This window comes from Lolium rigidum, chromosome 2 (genome assembly GCF_022539505.1).
Source record: "Lolium rigidum isolate FL_2022 chromosome 2, APGP_CSIRO_Lrig_0.1, whole genome shotgun sequence".
Classification (NCBI taxonomy): domain Eukaryota; kingdom Viridiplantae; phylum Streptophyta; class Magnoliopsida; order Poales; family Poaceae; genus Lolium; species Lolium rigidum.
In genome coordinates this window covers 156,586,244-156,606,951 of record NC_061509.1, presented here as the reverse complement: position 1 = coordinate 156,606,951, position 20,708 = coordinate 156,586,244, and the positions used below count along the sequence as shown (strand labels likewise).

General features: G+C 42.9%; 1 long non-coding RNA gene across 1 annotated transcript; it reads right to left on the bottom strand.

Annotated features, from left to right (window-relative positions):
* Positions 1-14,655: 14,655 nt before the first annotated feature.
* Positions 14,656-15,315, bottom strand: LOC124687530. Its single transcript, XR_006998236.1, has 3 exons — positions 15,250-15,315; positions 15,013-15,108; positions 14,656-14,679 (listed from the first exon to the last, which is right to left on the bottom strand). It is a non-coding gene; the product is annotated as an uncharacterized LOC124687530 (long non-coding RNA).
* Positions 15,316-20,708: the final 5,393 nt, after the last annotated feature.

Sequence of the window (20,708 nt, the reverse complement as noted above, 5' to 3'; positions counted from 1 at the left end):
TTGTTGTAGACGTGCTTTTGATATCGATGTCGAGGTATCCAAGCATGATGTAGTTGTGGTCGAGTTTGTTTTGGTCGGTGTAGCCGCTAGCCGGAGGAGCAAAAAAAATGCGCAATTTATGTCGTAGGGGTTTTCCATCTCCCGGTCGTAGATTTTTGTGCGGCTGCGGCAAAGGATCTACGGCGGCAGGGTTTGGTGTCATATTGCGGTGGCAGGTTTTCATTCGGCGATGGCAGGGTTTCTGCGACGGGCTTTTGGTTTTTGGCGGCGTGCGGCGACTCGCGTGGGAGCGGCGGCGACTCGCATGGAAGCGGTAGCGGATGACGGGTTTTGGTTTTTTGGCAGCGGTGAATTTTAACCATGTTAGACCTTTATAATTATTTGTAATAAAGGCGAAGTAGAACTCCGTGGAGATCTTGTAGCAGCTTGATGAAGTTGTATACCTTAATGTAGTTGTTATTTTGGAGTCGGTAAAGTTAGCGCGCGGAGTGGAGTTTTCACCGTTGTATTGTCGTAAATTGCACCCCGAAAGCCAGTTAGAGCACCTCTAATGGCTGCCCTATAATACAAGTGCCCTATAAGTTCAAAACAGATGCCCTTTAATTTTATTGGTTTTATAGGGCACCTCAGGTTTTTATGGTTGCCCCATAATAGGGCACGCCGGCTGCAGCAGTTTGCGTGCGGCAGAGCGGAGATGTAGCGGCCTTAACGGAGACGGCGTCGCAAGGGCTCTGCAGGCCGACGCTCGTTAGAGAGGCCCTCCGGGAGACAGAAACCGCTAGCCCTGACTCCAAATCGACCGGCGGCGATGTTGAATCGAGCTCCACAGCAACGATGCCGTTGGGGCGCGATTTGCACCGAAGCGAGGCCGGCGGCGCCCATGACAGCTAGGGAGAGGGAGGAAAAGTTGCGCGCGTGGCTTCTTGCCGCCGGCGGCACCTAATTTCTGCCCGCCATGGTCGGCGGCAGCAAAATCATGGTGGCGGGCAGCGGCGCCGTCGGGGCCGATTCATGTCGGAGAGAGGCCGGCGGCGCCCATAACAGCTAGGTGGACGGCGGCGGCCAAATCACGCTGGTGTGCAGCGTATGGGAAGCGCGTGAAGTTTCAGCTTAGCGGTTAGGCTCTGCCACGTAGGATTATGAATTATAGGTCTAACACTCGTGTGCCTAAAAGATAGGTAGGAGGGTGTGTTCTTTTGGGCTTGCCCAATAAAGTTTTAGGCCAAGCGTAAGGCAGTCACGGAAGACATATTTTTTCGTTTTTGTGTGCCCTAGCTATGTGATAGTTTTTATCGGTACCTATGATGTATGGCTGCCGTTGGACAGGCCGGGTATACCCACACCAAAATTTCCCCATACCCATTTAACATGATATTATCCATATCCAAAAAAAACTGGATATTACCCATCGGGTGCTGGTTATCCACGTACTGGGTAAAGCAATCTGCAGCACTTCGGCACTTCCTGCTCTGATCCAGTATCACACATACAGATACAGAGACCGCGCTTCGTCCGGTCGCGCACTCGTCACAAAACACTGCACCTTCATTCGGCAGCAGTCAGCAGCGTACTGAGGAGATGTTCGTGTCAGCGACAGCGAGAGGAAGGCGTTCGTGGCGAGCATGAATAGGCGGTATCCGCGTCGGCGATAAGGGCGCCGACCTCACTCCCGAAGAATCCGGCGATCGACGGAACCAGCACCCAGAAGCTCTTCTTGCTCGCTCACACGAGGACCATGACACACACCCGACGGCCACTGGGAAGTCTCCTCCATCCGAAGAAAGCTGCGCTGCACCCGGGCTTCTACCCGGCGACACATGCATCACCGCTGCACCCATCGGAAGAACACGCCATCGTCCCCGCCGGCCGATCGATGTGCTTTCCTTGCCGATGAAGATCACCACTTCGGCGCGCGACAACATTCTGGACAGCGCGGGCATGGACACGCGTGCGAGGTGAAACCCAGGAGGTCCCGTGCGTGGCGAGGAGCGTGGGATTTAATTTGCGCCGCGCAGCAGCCGCTCCCGACCTCCCGTCCGTGTTGGCAAACGTGAAGACGGTCTGCGAGAGCTTGCCGTTGAGCAGCGCAAAGAAGAGCAGAACGAAGAGGGCAGCGACCGGGCTGAAGCAGTGGTATTCGTCGGAGAACTCCACCCTCAGGACCTTCCCCAAGGAAGCAAGGACCACATCGCCACCACCAACCCCTGCGGCGACCTTATGGACGGCCACGACGCTAGCTGTCGACATGTCGAGCTTCTTCCACCAGCAGCCCTACATGCCTGATGCCGTGCCAGTGATGGTGGCGTCGCAGGAGGCGCCGATGGCGGTGTACATGCACGAGCTGCCGCGGCAAGAGGACGACACTTCCGCCCACCGCGATGGCAGTAGCTGCTGAAGAGCTCGATGCGCCCCAGGGACAGCATCAAGGGCCGGAGGTATGTATCGGGATTGACGTCTTCCGGTACGCCGATGACGCACCTCCGCGTTGATCGAGCCACAACGGCAGCGGAACGGCCGGCGCGCCCGTGGCGCAGACGACCGCGGGCTTGAACGAGACTAGTGTACAACTCGCCGGCGACCCGCGGACGGAGAGAGCAGCCGCAGATTCCTTCGCGAGCTAAGATAGGGATGGACCATGGACGGATTGTTTCTAACTACTAGTACAATGCCCGCACCCACACCACACTGCATCAACACAGCGGATTCAACCCGCGGGTTCGGCCCGTGGGTTTGCTCAACTCGCTGCGCTGTGGTTCCTCACGCTTGGAGTGAACGCGCATTGAGCAAGGCACTGGCTGCTAGCACGCTACTAGCTAGGATCGATCATTTTTCTTATAAACAGCTTGCAAACGCTCATTTCCAACGTTCTGATACATCCAAATAAATTATTTAACACTATAGAAAATAGAAAAGGGAATAGGCACCAAAAGGCACGCATTTGCTCCCAGTAGCTCACATAGTCTAGCTCCTAAAAATTGCATTATTGCTAAGACACTAAGAAACATGAAGTATGTGCATCTACATTCCTGGAGTACATATGCTGGTAATGGGTGTGATTCCACAATATTTAACACTGGGAACTAATTGATAAGCTAAATTAAAACCAAATTTACCTTCAACTTAACATAATTAATACCATAGCACTGATAAGTAACAATACGATAATGATGGTTCCGAATTAATTCCGGACACTGAGAGTGATAAGTACCAAACACAACACTTTCAGTCTATACTCATTAGCACAAATATATGAGATCAAGTCAAATATATACTCATGCGCTCAAGCATCCATGCCCATTAGAGTACTCACTGCAAATTTTACTAGACAGGGTATCGAGAGAAACATGTATAAGATTTCATGTCAAAATAAGTTAGAAATATAGTACTACTTGGAGAGTATTCTGCAATATATACAGCCTGTGAATAAACTTGAGAGTAACCAGACTAGAGAAGTTTTGTCTCCACACGCTGAAACCAAAATAAACAGAATGACTCCACTCAAGATAACAGACCAGACGTGAACCAGTACTGGTCAGTTCGTCAAGCGCGCAGTCAACTACATCCATCTGTGCGCTCTTGAATAGATTTCACGAACAACCCAGTGCAAGATCAATCCTACTGCACTATACTATTGTTTGTCAAAATAAGGAATAGCATGTTAAATTATGTATGCTGCAGTATACCAAAACTGAATTTTGACAAACAATAAATTCTATAGCCATCAATCAGCATAAATTATGCCAAGAAACTCAAGAAGAGGAAGGAGGCCTCGTAGAAAGGGGGGTCGGTGGCGAACAAGCCGCCGTCCCAGGTGGCCTCCGCCGCGTGCGTGGAGGACAACGGGCTGACGACACCGCAGACGGAGGAGGATCTGCGGGAGATGTACAGGCTGTGGCTGGACCATGGACGGATTGTTTCTAATTAGCGTTCTTGGATTCTACTCAAACACAGCCCGTAGGGTAAGGTGGGTAATCCACGGATAACAGCCTATTATCCTACCCATGCCCGAACAAAAATGGGGAAATATTTTTATACCCATACCCTGCCCAAAAGAATGGGTATGGATTTGGGTGTGAGTTATGGATAATTATCAGGTATACTATGATGCACTAGTTGAATGCCCGTGCGTTGCTACGGCTTTTATTTTTTCTCGCAACATCTATACTTGATCAAGTGTGGCATAAAATATTCCTGAGCTCAAAAACATCATGCACAATAATACTTGTCATTATTACACAAAATAACATCATGTACCTTGACGATGGGGTATGCAGAGATCACCCATGGATGGCATGCATGCAAGAGTATATATATAGCACACAAGGACAATATCTTGAGAATTGGTGAACCATGTCTGGAGTTTTAAAGAAGGTCAGGAATTTATAATTGTGTCCCTCACTCACCATGGTCGACTCCGTGTGGCATCCATTTCATATGAAACATAAAATCATGCAATCTCGAAAAAATAAAGTTAACTCGTGCTTACTAAATGAACTTTTTGCATGCAAGCTATCTATCAAGAAAGGATCACAAGTTGCAAGTCAGTGTAATCATCTCAAGGTTGTAGGAAATATGTGTCCTACAACTTTATTCAAATTTAACGATATTATATATATTTAGGAAACCTCATATGGAATCATACGTGTCCTTGCACATGGAATTATATATACTTGTTGTAATATACTTAGTGCATTGTCATGCCTAAGGAAGCTGGTCGATTATCAATGGAATACAATATATTGTGTACATATATTGGAAAGACTACCCGGGTACGTTGATAATTGGAAGGAACTAGGTCATGGTTAGATTACAGCCCTAATGTCGACCTGCATGATTATGGAATTGAAACATGATCATGACGCATTGCTCACAAGTGCGTGTTTCGGGACTTAACGGGTAGAATCCGCTAACAGACAAATTATATCATGGTTGGTAGTTTGGTCTGGACTCTATCTCGGAAACTAGTTTAAAACACTAGGAATCTTATCTGTATAAGAGGTGGACTCTTTGGAAACACAGTATAAGAAGGTCCCTATCCCCTAGCCTCAGATATGCGAATTGTGAGCGGCACCACGGAAATGCGCAGAGGAATAGGGGATAGACCACAAATCTAATTTCTAACATTGGTATCAGAGCCGAAGGTGATCTCGTCCCCGCCCACCGTCCAACTCTGCCGTGGTGATCATCTCCGCGATCTGCTGCTACATATCACGTCTACGCGTTGCTTCGCCAGATTGCACGGTCGGGGACGGAATTCAGATAAGATCTGCTGCGTACTTTTGGTGTTTCGCTACTAGCCACCGGTCTTCTCCGGCTTCCGCTGTGAATTGGCCCCGTCGTGTGGATTAATTGCTGATTGGTTCTGCTCCGATGTCCGCTGCGCCAAGACGTCTCCGCTCCCGATGCTAAATCCATTGGCCACCGATCAAGATTACCCGGCGCTGCGCGTTCCGGACCACGCGTGTTTGTTCACCAAATTCGGTGCCGACGTGCTGACCTATGTTGCGAGCGTACGACAAGTCTCTCAAGGTCTTAGAGCAAGTTTAATAGTATAGTCAGCTGCTGGCTATAAGCCATGTGCCATGTCATTTGTAGCTAACATAGAGCTAACATGTATAATAGTGAGCTATAATCATGTACTACTTTATCAATGGATGACCCACATTTCACTCTCACAAAGTGCCTAGGAGACGCGTGCTTGGAACTTGGCTCTGCACGTGAGCCCACTCCTCTTCTCTCTCCTCCTCTCTCTCCTCCAACTAAGCATGAATATATTATTTTAATCCTTATAGCCAGCTGACTAGGACTTATTATACTTGCTCTTAATCGATTTGGAAAGTAGAGCAGCCCTGTTTCCCTGCACACACGGATATCGAGGAAATCACCGGGGGGTCGAGGAAGAACGTCGAATCAAGGTTGCCGCGCGCCTGACTTCGAGTTCGATGGCCGCCCCACCTGGCGCCCACTCTGCCGGGCTCTGTGCTATGTGCTCTCTCTACGCCCCGTCCAGCTCGTGCCTCTTGTTGCGATCTCCGATTGTGGAGCACGCGATGTCCCAGTCTAACAAGAAACTCGGCCTCAGGTTTTGAGCATCGTGGTGCCCTCGACCTGGCGCGCGCGATTTGTTCATCTGCAATTCAGCGACTACACGGATTATGCTCTGAAGTTTTACCTTCGACCCGACATCCATGACAAGCTTCAACAAGTGCTCTGAAGTGTCAATCTCACGTAAGGAAAAGCTACGCCACGGACTTGCCGATGCAAGGGCGCAAGGCATATTCACGCGTGTTTTGTGACATCAAGCTGGAAGCTAATCAACGGGAGCTGTTAATAGCAAACTACTACTTTCATTATGGCTGCGTGCTGACCAATGAAACAAGGCGTCAAATAGTTGTTAGAGAAGGCATGATTAGTATAGTGCGACGCTGACGAAGGAAAATTTGTTATCGGAATTCTTCATCCGGAAACTATGTCATTGGATATCTACGGGGCCCATGCCGGAACCCACTGATCTGCACCGGAATTTAACCGCTGGGAAGAACATCTATCTGCTGCATTTTGCTATGCCAATTGCACGCGTCATGGCTGGAAGAACCACGCGCCTTACACACACGTGCCATCAGAGTGTTAATCCACTGCATGTACAGATAAGGAAAAGGATATGTACTTGGAAGGATTTCAGTCTCCACGTGTAGCAAGAAATTTAGAAGGACTTCATATGTTTTGCACAAAGGAAATTCTGCAGGAAACTAATTGACTTAATCTGGGATTTTTTTTATGAGGTTTTCTATTAATACGTGTCACCTATTTTGGAGGAATACGGAAATCACTCCATGGACAGGGAAATCAACTTGTTGCTCAACGGTATGTCCATTGTTATTGTTTTGGCTAAATATTTGTTTGGAATTAATGCTCCATATAGTTTGAATTTTGCATGTACATCATAATTTGATGGAATAAAATGTGCGTATACTCATGCAATGTTAAATCTCATGAACTGTGGATTTGGAAAACTATGCAATCAAACTCCTTTGGTGGAGGAAAACTAATTATTGTTAGGACACTATATTCACCTATAGTGGGAAGAAAATTATGTTATAGTTCACTATTGGAATTGGAAATTATCTTATTTAACTCCCTCGTGGAGGAAAAGTATTATTATTTTTTGTAGGACACTATATTCACTACAATGAAAAGGAAAGTGAGTTATAGTTATCTATGAGATTCTATTAATTGTGACAAATATGTGGAGAAGAAACAGTGAAAATACTGCTCACTGGAAATTAGTGCATTATTGATTTTGACACAATGGTCTTCATTGTTTTTGATGTTCCATCGGAAGTTGTTTACCAAATTATTTATTGGGTGAAGAAAACTCCATATGGAGGAATACTAATGGTAGGAAAACATGCTCGGAATTTTATTGGTAATATATTCACGACTTGGTCATATATCAAGGAACAAAATTAAGTGACTCATTCATTGTGGAATTCTATACTTAAGTGGGAGGACTATCAGTTATGGATTCAGTTCTTTCATTGCAGCATTTGAGTGGGAGGATTATGATACTTCGTCATCATGGTTTTATGGTATTTCTTGATACTCCCACTAAAGGTCAAACTCTTTATTTTATGATTGTACTATATGGTTATTTATATGTTCTACATACAAGTCGGAAGGTCTTTATTGTTTCATTACGGACATCTCATACTGAAGTGGAAAATCAGTTCACCAAAGGAATCAAAGGTTTGTGAACTGATTCGTGGGGGGAGTACACTTCAGGAATTAATGGAATTTATATATGAGCATGGAATTATTCACAATTGTACTATGGCATTTACTCCACGGTTGAATGGAGGAATCTAACACTTTGTTTTTACTTGAATATTTGGAAAAGGAATTACCTACTGCTATTAGTTCAACATTTGATTATTTCTCACGGTCACTGGTAATATTTAGTGTACTGGAAGGTAATTTTTCTTTATGTTTGACAGTATCGATATGATATGCTATATTACTACAAAAAGTAGAAATACACTATCTTTTATAAAGGTTGGAATTACTAGCAATTATATCATGCTGGAATCTCATGTGGAATACTATTATCTCACTAGGAAAACACATGCTACGCTCCCAATACTAGAATGCTTAGGAAAAGTGGGAGGAATCTACTAGAAACATCATGTCTATGTTATTATTATTATTTTTCTTGTGGAAGCCACTCTATATTTTAGAGGAACGCTAAGCTCAAATGAATGACTTGAAATTGCCACTATTGACATCTATTGGTGGAAGAAACAAGGGAAATAATAAACTCATTGAGTAAGCATAAAGTATGGGAACTTGTTATCTTACCAAACAACTAAAAGCCCATTGTTTGTATGTGTATTTTTTTTTCATTGAAATTTAGCCCATTGAAATATTCTAGTGTCATTTGGTTACTCAATTATTTACACAAAGGGATTTTTGCTTTGTGGAAACTCTATCTCCTGGAATACATGGGAAGAGGAAGTCAAGATACGGTTAGCTAATTTTATAAACTATTTATTGTCTTACAACAAGCTTCACATCAATGGAATAGCATGTCATATTGTTATGTACATGGAGGAAGACGGTCATCTACAAAGGTACTCGTAATCTATTCTGCATTATATATGTTAGTTATAATGAAGTCACATTGATGGAAGTGAAAGCTTGGTTATCTTCTAACTACCGACGAAACATTGTTTTGTGGCAAATTGAAAACCTACGAAACTACCTTGCGTAAAGGGAATCATACTCAGGGAGGAATTGTGTTTAACTCTTGAGGAAAAGGAAATAAAATGGTGTTGGATTTTTTATCTATTATCATTATAGAACGATACCATTACTTCTGGAATTTACCACTGCATCTACAAAGAGGAAAGAAAACCTTCTTGTTAAGGGAACTAGATGACCCGTTGCGCTATCGCGCAAGTGCAAATGAAAGCGTATTAATATGTCAATGGATGCTGACCTATAGGACGGTAATTTAATAAATAATTTGTTTCGGTGCTTTAATCTATATTTTTGGTGATTGTTCATGTCTTGAGTTGCTATATACGCATCAAATATGGCGTTTATTTCTTATCCCTATAAATTTTACAGAATTATACAGGATGTTTCATACCAAAATAGTTGTAAGACGATCTTTCATGTATTGGTCATTCAAAGTTAATGCGGAGAGTATTCACGGTTCTACTATATTTGCCTTCCATTTTTGCCATGAGATTTTGTTTTCCCATTTCCTGGTATTGTCCATTGATATTAAATATTTCACAATTTCTATAACATGTCAGGCTTTACCGGAACCACATTGGTTAGCAACGTATGCTATAAAACTAAATCATCAATCTATCACGTGGATGTCTGCACATTATGAAGTTTTGTTAGAAATAATCCGAAATAAGCAATGACTAAACCGAAACTCAGCATTGATTCAAGATGAAAAACCGTGCATCTTCCTCAAATCACGCATGTGATAAACAACCATGTCAAGATGTACCTGCCATTTTGATTCAAGATGTACTTGCCATTTTGATTCAAGATGTACATGCCAAGCTAGGTGTACATCCCACTGCCAAAACCAAAATCTCAGCCAAAAATGGGCCCGGAGTCGTTAATTACAACTTCTACACAGGATAAACTGTGACAAATAACTATTCTGCAAACAACATTTTTACTACTGTGGTAAACCATAGAAGATAATGCCTGAAACATCACGAGATAGTTAAGTTTGTGCTAAATAAGAGAGAACTACAGTTTAGAGAATACCACATGCACAAACATGGAATCCCTTTTCTTCATAGAGCATGGCAAGGACATATACCATCTTGTTTATAGAAGGTCTGCCAGCAAAAATCAACAAGTAAAATCAAAAGGAACAGTACATATGATAAGCTACCAAGCAAGATCATCTATCTTGTCTAACTGAACACCATTCCATCTAGCCTGGATAGTGCACAAAAATCTGAAACTCGTATATTAGCAGCCTTAGGATAAAATTACAGAGCACATGGCCATATAATTCTGAAACTCATACCAGTTTACATCTTCTCTGAAATTTAACAACCTCACAAGTTCTGATTCCTGAACACTACAACTCGACCGACTACAAAATCCGGTCGAATCCGGTCGATCTCGAGTGGAATCTCAAGCGCACGCCCCCCTGCGCCGGTGACAGTATCAGCTTGCCCAAGGCTGCGAGGCAGCGCTGAAGCGGCCCGGCCGCGCGTCCGTCTCGTGTCCAAGGAGTACATCCTGAGTCGCGTCTTCTCATCTATGGAACTAAAAAACGGAAACATCTAACAACCTTAGATGCATGCCACATATCAGCCATTTTATTTTGTGCTCAGGTTCCTTATATGTCAAATACACTGTAATAAATACCGTCAGGTAACTTTTGCTGAAGAAATATCACTTCATGCACAACTTAGGTATGAACTGTAATATATATAACACTGACATATATACATACTTTCGAGACACTGTCATGCGAGTATTTTTCCTTGAGAACACCTAATGTAGCATGAAGACCTGAAACGTAAGTGAGTGAGCACAACAAGCAGGTCTTATTACACACAAAATATGAAAGTTAATAATTCTGCCAGGACATCTTGCCCTTTATAAATTATGCTGCATCTTAAAATTCCGAAGGGTTAATTCATGATCACACACAAATTGTTCACTGAACCTAACATAGAAGAGTAACAACCATGTGTCGTCAGGTTGTTCAATGAACCTAAAATGGAAGAGTAAGAACCCTATGTCAGCTGGATTAAATCTGCAGTACATATTGCATCAAAGTTATGATAATATCTATGACTTTATGCCAAAAAGAGGGAGGCTGGGGTCAAGGGGAAATGTGAGGGCCCAGCTAGGACAAAATGTTAAGTATGACTAAAAGCATAACGAGCATAGTGCAGATTCTTCAAACGGAAATACATTTGTACACCCAAACATGAGTGTGGGTGTACTCTTTGCTGTTGGATCGTTGGAGATTCGTGCAAGATGCCATGTGAGAGAAGCCATTTTCATCTATTTCCTCCATTTTCTGGAAAGGTAGTAGGTCCCATGTACAGGGGCAAAAGCCACCCCGCTGCTGCTTTTCCTCTCTCCCGACAAGGCATATCATTGATAAACACATCTAAGACATGGATGATATTACACATCACAAGTATCCAGTACAAGAATGATTTCCTTCCTTAAATGTCATCAGCTAACAAGGATCCCAAAATAAACACCTGAACTACTTTGATAACTTGGTACTGAACGAGAGGAAGGCATTGCTAACTGGCAATTAAAACACTAACTGACGATAAACTCCTGCGTGACGACCAAATAAGAATCAAAGGAGCCGAGCCCAGACGCGTCGCAGCATGATGCTCCAAACGCCTTCGTCGCCAAAACGTTGACGGTGGCTAAGCACCTCGTCGACGCTTGGTACCCAACATATGAAGAAGAGTTGCCGTCCTCAAGCTGTACAATCACACAGCTGCAAGCTCGACGCCACCGGCGCCCATGTTCTCCGCCACATGCTCCTCCTCGACGACATGGCCGGCAACAACCTGCGTTTTTTGCTGTTGTTGAAACCCAGACACTGTATGGACTCGAAAATAGCTTGGGTTTCCAGATTACAATCGATGGAGAATCGAACTCACCTCGTCATGTACAAAGATCACGATCCCTTCGTTCTCCTCCCCATCGGCAGGGTATGCTTCTTCAGCATCGCCATGGCCATCGTATCCAATGCTGGGTTTCACGTAACCTGAATCCCCATGTCCGATCTAAAGTCAGAAAATTAGCATAGACAGGTAGACAGAAGAGATGTATCCCAACGTCTTATTTTTTTGGATGGTTGCTAGACTGAGAAAATTAGCAATTACATAAGAGATTCGTACTGTTTTTTGCCTATTTACTTTTTCTAAGTGGAACCAGTGTAGCAAGTTGAGCTACAGAGACAGAAAATGGAAAACTGATTGCTAGTTTTCTTTGCATTGACAGATTGCTAGTGTTCTTTGCATGGACAGAATAGATTGCTAGTGTTCTTTGCATTGACAGAATAGATTGCTAGTGTTCTTTTCATAGATAGAATAGATTGCTGGTGTTCTTTGCATAGACAGAATAGATTGCTAGTGTTCTTTGCATTGATAGAATATAAAGCATTGACAGAATAGATTGCTAGATGCCGCTGCCCAATTTTATATTCTATATTGAAGACCTGTGCGCCTTTGTTTTGTGAACTAATCAATCAACTTGGAAACAAATATGCAAGAATTATACCATCAACCTGGAAACAATTCGGGACTCACGTCATGGAAATAATCTGATACAAAAACCATATGCTACAAATCCTAGGTGAAAGAGAGAAGATAAGAGGTATAGAATACTGCACATTTGGATCCAAAATTAATGAATCTGGAAAACATGAGAAACCACATTCGGATTTGTCCCAAAAATATGCATAGACAAACAAATGTGCAGCATCAGAAATTCCACAGGGAAAAGATGGTCAACTTGTACATGCGACTGCGAACGCATGCTACATGAAAGAAAAACATAGTACTCAAGTAGTTTTTCTCAGTAAATGGAAGAAAAAATTAGTGTGCATGTGATGCATGGAACATGAAGATGAAAGCTGAACAACAACTACTGGATCTGGGTCGAACCGGAACACATCGCGAACAACAGATTCCCTCCAGATACATGACCAAAGTACCAGGACCAGCAGCAAAAGTGGAAGCAAGTCTAGATCGTAAAAGAAACCAAATCCGATCGAAAAATAAATGCGAAGAGCAAACCAGGCTCCAGGTCATCACCTCCCTTCCTACCTCCGCCCCCTGCTTCTCTTCCGGATGCAGACCGCGTCCATAGTCCCTTCTCGCGCGAGCCACCTCCCCAGTACCTTCTCGCCCGAGCCGGCGAGCCGCCTCCCTTTGCGCGCGAGAAGCTGCTTCCCGGCGTCAAACGTCGTGGGATCTCTTCCCGGCGTCAAATGTCGGAGTAATTTCGGAGCAGATGGCGCTAGGCCACGCCTGGTGAAGTGGAGCTCTCAGGCCTCCCGGTCCAGACCACCCATGCGTGGGTGTACAAAATCCACACTCTTCTTCAAAAAGAGATGTAATAAAATATATTAATGCCTATGCAAGCAATCCATCCTATGAAGCACCTCAATAACAAACACACGGTCGCAAACCATCCTAAACCCAAGGCCTAATGCGGGTTGTGTACATATAATTTCAAGCTCAGATATGTCACAAACAAATTTGCACAGTTACTTGTTTATGATTAATTACCTCGTTTGAAGATATGGTATCTACAACTACCTGCTTGTGTCTGATCTGAGCGGACTGCACCACCAGCGCACGGGACGCAGAGGCCACATCAGTAAGTAAACCCGATGATGTCTTGCTCCCTTAAATCAGATTGTGAGAACCATTTTCTTAAAAAATAGAAAAGAAGGGACATGATGCGTTTTCTAGTAGAGCCATAACACTTAATTAAGATGCACAGGGACAACAATAATAGGGACATAACACTTAATTCAGATGCTAAATAAATAAGTACCAAGAAGAAGGACAATCATGGCAAAGGCTTGCATTATGTAGAAATGAAGATTTTCTTAATCTACATGCACTACTTTTATTTCAGTATACTAATGTAATAGTATCAATGAATTATAAAGAGCAAATAAAATCGGTAAAAGAATTATAGGTCATATATTCATAACGCATGTAGAAGGTAATCTCTAGTAATATGGATTGAGTTGGAATCTACATCAAATGAAGTAAATATAATTATGCATGTCAAGTACAGTACTGCTCCAAAATACTCTACATGTCAAGACGGGTGAAATATCCGAGTGGTCTACTTTCCAAAAGAAAAACGTGAGGCAAATGGATGATTCATACGCTAACCACCATGTTCATGCATCATATACGAATTAGAAGGACACATTGGTACACTTCTCAAAGTATTAATGCATGAATGGGTAATCAAATTCTTAAATACGGCCTAGTGTACATCAATAAATTAGATTTGCGTCCAGCTTTCAAAATATAAAGCCACCGATTTGTTTTCCAATGTTTGCCGCTTAGAGTCCATAACTTTGAAACATTTAACGATGTATTTGCTGCTGGAGATAAATTGGGGAATGCAACATAAGCCTTTCCCACAGCGAATCACTATTTTATTGTACATAGCAGTTTAACCTAAAATCTAACCATGTAGGGGAAAGAAGATAGCATGGATTGTCACAATCACTATAGAAACAATCAAGACCGAAACAAGGATAAAAAAACAAAAAAAGAAGGAACAAAGCTTTCTCACCTCACCATGCCATCAAGAACTCACGCCAAGCCCCGGCAGCCACCCTCCAGTACGCTTCCCTGCCTGCAGCCTGAAGAGAGGAGATGTAGAATTTGAGAAAAAACTATTGTGTGGACACAACAAAGCATAAGACACACGGAAAGAGAGGTGTGGAAGATGTGATTTCTTGTACCATCCATGGACAATATTAACATAAATGCCGCATGTAATCGCAAGTGGTAAGATGCTGAGAACCTACCTGCTAGAAGAATCATACTCCTGTATACTCATCTCAGACTTCAGTGGAGTAATACTTTGCAGGCATCTCCATTTTAACGAAAGAAAGGACCAAATCTACAAAATAAGAGAGACAAAAATAAGTAAACATATAATACTTTGTTTCCTAAACAAAAAAATACAGTCCTGAAAATAAGATAATTTATGGCCTAGTCAAGAGACATTGTGCTGCCTATCAATATTACAAAGCCATAAGAAATGGTTCACATGGCAAGACTGACCAGGTGCTCAAAATAGTCCTAGAATGGCACACTTAGAAATATAGACAAAAAATGAAAGAATATAAAGACTCTATATAATGCTAACGAAAAATGTGAAGAACCAACAGTTAGTGTACAGTTTTTTAGTGCCGAACTAAACTAAATACAAAATTATAGATGGAAAATTCACCCTCCTCTAACACAACAGTTTTGACCAGTACTGGTCGCCTCCTTCCTACAAATCACCTTCCCAGGACTCTTCTTTTTGCTCAGATCCATGACAAAGCTGCAAAAACAGCAGCAAATCCATCGGACCATCAACAATTTTATAATGAGGTGAATAATAGTTACAACAATATTATTACGGCAACGTTGCTAATTAGTGTCCAGTGGAATCATTCAAGATTCAGAGCCATTCAGAACTTACTCCATTGCTGCCATCCTTTTGATGATGCCCAGGATAATCTGGAGGCTCCAAATAAGCTCGCATCAATAACCAGCGCCTTGCAAACCAACAAGGCCTTGAAGTTCTTCACCTTTATACCAACCTACTCAAGAAAGAAGCAAAAGTTAAACCTCAAAAGCATCAGTTGGTGGCTGCAAGATTTACTACTACACTAACCACATCAAATCAGCAAGATTACAGAGCTGAATAATAGTTACAACAATATTATTACGACAACGTTGGTAATATGCATAGTCTACGGAAATTTAGTCAAGGTTCATCGGTGCCGTTCGCAGGTAACAATGTTGCATAAAACAGACTGATGATTGGATTGGATCCACCATGCCAGACAATCGTGGGAACACCATCTGCAGCAAGTAGCATGAACCTTGAAAAGCTAGTGGATCCTAGACATTAGAGAAGTAGATCTGACATACTCTATTGGCATGTACAGAAGCTTGCAAAGTCTTGTCTCCAGGCTGCATCGTACCTGATAGAGTATGTCAAGGAACACATAACATGATTTTATTTCAACGAAAATATTGTATTTCTCTACGAAACCAACACCATTAGCCCATATGTATAATATGAATCAACAGTGAAAATTACAAATATATATATAGCAAGATAAATGGACAAAGATGATGGTCAGTCACTGCAGTTTTTTCAAAAGATACATATAAAGGTTCCGCACAACAATAACGGTATCCTGATGCATAAAAAGGTAAAGGGTCACCTGGCCAAAACAAAAATGCCGTGCGACGGAGGAAAGTAAAAAGACACATCACCTACAACCAAATCCACATAATATTTTCCTAAAATGCATGCATAAACTAATGGTGACCTCAAATACATTGAGCATGTTCTTATATGTCTCTTTCTAATAGTTTTCAGGGGAGAAGAATATTCTGATCTTGAAACCAACCGAGGGGAGAACCTTCGTTTTATTCATTCCAGCTAGAAAGTGGCAACAATATTACACATAAGTCCATAGAGTTGGATAAAGCTCATGTCATGGAAGCTAATAGCAGTATTAATTTGTACCGAGCCTAAAGTAGGTACTAACTCAATGCAGATAAATGGCTGGACATAATAACTGAAGACATTCATAGACTACATCTGTTGAATAGTTTCTACTGACTGGATTTAAATGCATTATGAGCGCCTGCCGTTTAGCAGTGAAGGTTGTATGATTCAAATGCACTGATTAGCTGCTGCCTGGGCGGAATCTGTTGTATCCTAAAGCAATCCCTGGGACCAATTGGAACACTGAACCGAAAATCTAGCTCTAAATTGACTACTGTGAGAATTACATATATCAGCTCGAAATTCCTCTGAGAACAAATAAGTTCATTTACGAATTTTTTCTGTACTTGAAAGTAACCAAACAAGGAGCATGTAATCATCCACTTACGAGAAAAATATTCTAAATTTATTAAATTAGAACCGAGTGGTGATTAGCTTGGAACATTTATCAAGACAAATAAGCTGAAGCCAGTGATATGGGAAAACATATCTTGTTGAGGAAAATATTTATACACGGAACGATGCACAAAGTGAAAAAATGCACATATGCATATAGTTAGATGGCACCTCACGAATTGGCATGATTGTTTGTAGGAAACAAACACCATCTTCTCTGAACTCGATAAAGCGGTAACAGTGATTCTCACATGAACTTTTCTGAAAACACAGGTTAAGCATGTTAAAGGAAGAGGAACTAAATTAGCACGTAGATTCAGCATAGTCATAACAAGTTTATTCATTTGTCATTTGCAGGTTCACATCTACTGACAATGATTCAAGAACAAGCAGATATATGCGAGATAAGAAAAAAGCAGCTGATATAATTTGATATTTAATGGTGGAATCAGAAAATAGGTGTGCATACCATGTCAAGCAAGACGCAGCCCATCCCAAAATCTTGAAAGGAAGGCCCACAGCAGGATAGCTTTGCTGCATGGCTACCAAGTTGTTCATTAATCCACAAGAAAATAATGACAGATTTGGACAACCATACAGTTTGGGAATTTTTATAAAAAGGACACGGAGAAATCAGATGGAGCAATGTTCACCTGGGGGTCTGTGACCTTCGATTTTGGCATGGGATGCCAAACGTAGAGAGTGAGGAAAGGAAATAACTTACGGAGTACAAATTCATGCACAAAAATAGGATCGAAACTTGGGAAACCGAGTGAGAGACAAAAAGCAGCACACATTGGAGATATACTAAGTCCTGATTCCAAAACTTCAATATTACCAAAGATGAACGGGAGTATCCCGACGTGTGCTCCATCCAAATCTTCCAAAGTCTGCAGATATCTGCAGCAGATCCCTGACCGTGCACATCACAGCCAGATCGGGAAATACATGAGGTAGGGTTAGGATTTTACCTGTCAGATGTTAGGATGTGATGCTCCCCGCTGTAGGTGGAGCTCGCCTGCGCCCGTCCCAGTCAGAGGTCGCCGCGCCCACCCGCCCCTTGCCGGAGCCGGAGCTCGCCGCGCTCGCTCACGGCCGCCCCCGCTAAAGCTAGAGCTCGCCCGCCCCTATCCAAATGCACACACGAAGACTAATATATTTAAAAGCAAAGAAAAAAATGTGCCTCAAAGGCTACAAGCTGCCAACAAACATAAGACGAAACCTTGGCGACAGTAGCAGGTTGCCGCCATGCACAAAGTCGACGATCCAGCAGCCCTTCTGGAAGCGATTACAACATGATATAAGTATTCTTTGGAATCCTCTAGAGGACCACAGACTGAAATACTACATAGGTGGATATATGCATACACCTATATTTTTATATGGACAAAAAAAAGTGCGGCTGTCAATTTATATTTGGATCAAACAATTAGAATTGACCACAAACTCAATCAAATACCAAACTGGATTCATGGCCTGGAAGTGAAAAACATGAATAAGAGGAGATGATTACCGGTCCAGAAACGGTCCAAATGAGAAGATCATGGCGTTCACATGGCCAGCATCAACCATCAGATCTCCACACGCATCTACAAAGACTACACCCAGGCCCATTCCCAGTACATGTTCCCAGGGATCTGACAAAAGAAAGGGGCAAAACACATGAGAGGGAATCAAAACCGGCAACTAAAGTGGTACAAAGCTACATACTGAAATCAAGAACATGAGAGGCAACATTAATACCAAAAAGGCTAAGAGGCTAAAATTTCGACAGAGTGTGTTCACAAATAAGTCAAATGGCAAATTTGTGGTGTCATAACTCATAAACTGTACTGCAACAGGAAATAACATAAATTTCTACAGAAACCTCTAACATTCGGTCTCATCCAGGACAAGTCAATGACTTGGCCGGAATATAGAGCTCACTAAACCTAAATCTGGAACCACATCTTACAGTACGGGCGCCATCAGATCCACATGGAAAGAGAGAGAAAGTGAGAGAGGGACTTGAGAGAGGGAAGATTCATCTAGATAAAGAGGAGGGTCTTACTCGTGGAGGAGTCCTCCGGCGCCGCATCCTCAGACCGAGCCGGTAAGGCTGCTCCTCCCTGGTCGCCATTGATCGTCTCCTCCCACACACGGTCACATCTGCTGAGGGGGAGACCCAAATAAGCTAGGCGAGAAGAAAACCTCGAGCCCCGCAGCCGAGAGGAAAGGAGCCGCCGCCACGCCGCACCCCGATCTCGTCTCCTCGCGCGCGGGGAAGGGCGACGCCAGCGCAGCGGAGCGACGGACGCCGCGCCTCCCTGCAGCCACGCCTCAAGCTCCTGGTCCGGCAGCCACCCCACCGCATGCGCGGAGATGGTGGAGACCGAAGATCTCGATCTCCACCGGCGGGGAGATGGTGGCGGCGCGTCCCATCGAGGGAAAACGAGAAGAGCAGCTGAGGAGGGGCCGAGGATTGGGGAGGGGAGCACGTCGTGGATTGGGCAGTGGCCATCCCGATCTAGGGTTTTCACCGTTTCACGGAACAACGGCCGAAACGAGCGACGCGGATGAGCGCCAGCCGCTGTCTCTTGCTGCCGGTCCCACACAAAAATGGGCCCAAGCGTCATAGACCATTTACGAATCGCTGCAGGTAAAAAAAAAGTTAGTGCAACGGATGGCTGAGATGAAAAGTGGGGAAAAGATTTTACTGTGCATTGCCAAACGTGTGAACCAGATTCATTTGCCCCTCTTAGACCCCCTGGTTGAGAGGGTAGTCTTTGAACATTTATAGGAGGAATCTCATGCATCGCATCAGAAACTTACATTTTTTTCTGGTATATATAGATATTAAAGGTGAACACATTGAGGAAATTATTATCGTATCCATGAAGTGTGAAATAGTTCCAGGTACGTATACTCTATTTTTTCTATAGTACTAATATGTTGCAGGTTCATTGAGGAAATTAAATGCATTGGATATTTAAGTGTTTTTCAACATGTTTATCATCTACTAGACTCAATGTGGAATTATGAAGTAAAATTAACGTTATGTGATGTGGAATTATTGATGCGGAAATTTCACTCGAGAAATTAATACTCGAGGTGCCAATGATGTCAGGATTTTACTTGAGGAATTAAGACTCGAGGGCTAACGACTACGCTGGAATATTTTGGCGGAATAAGGTCTCTATAGATCTTAAGTATTACAGCAGGAGAACATATTGAGGGAAGGCGTCACCATACATTTTTTCATGGTTTCTGCACATTATTAATATGATTATTGGTCCCTTGACTAAGCATCTTAGTCAGGAGTTATTTGGTAAGCATGTTAAGGCTATGGGTTTATGGATATTTGAATGATCGTTTTGGACAAGTGGGAGATGTAGGAAATATGTGTCCTGCAACTTTATTCAAATTTAATGATATTATATATATTTAGGAAACCTCATATGGAATCATACGTGTCCTTGCACATGGAATTATATATACTTGCTGTAATATACTTAGTGCATTGTCATGCCTAAGGAAGCTGGTCGATTATCAATGGAATACAATATATTGTGTACATATATTGGAAAGACTACCCAGGTACGTTGATAATTGGAAGGAACTAGGTCATGGTTAGATTACAGCCCTAATGTTGACCTGCATGATAATGGAATTGAAACATGATCATGACGCATTGCTCACAAGTGCGTGTTTCGGGACTTAACGGGTAGAATCCGCTAACAGACAAATTATATCGTGGTTGGTAGTTTGGTCTGGACTCTATCTCGAAAACTAGTTTAAAACACTAGGAATCTTATCTGTATAAGAGGTGGACTCTTTGGAAACACAGTATAAGAAGGTCCCTATCCCCTAGCCTCAGATATGCGAATTGTGAGCGGCACCACGGAAAAGCGCAGAGGAATAGGGGATAGACCACAAATCTAATTTCTAACAAAGGTTTGTTCTTGCACATAACTCTTTTCTCCATCTCATAATTTTCTCCCACTCTCTAGTGCCCTCTCGATGCATTGGAATTTCATAAG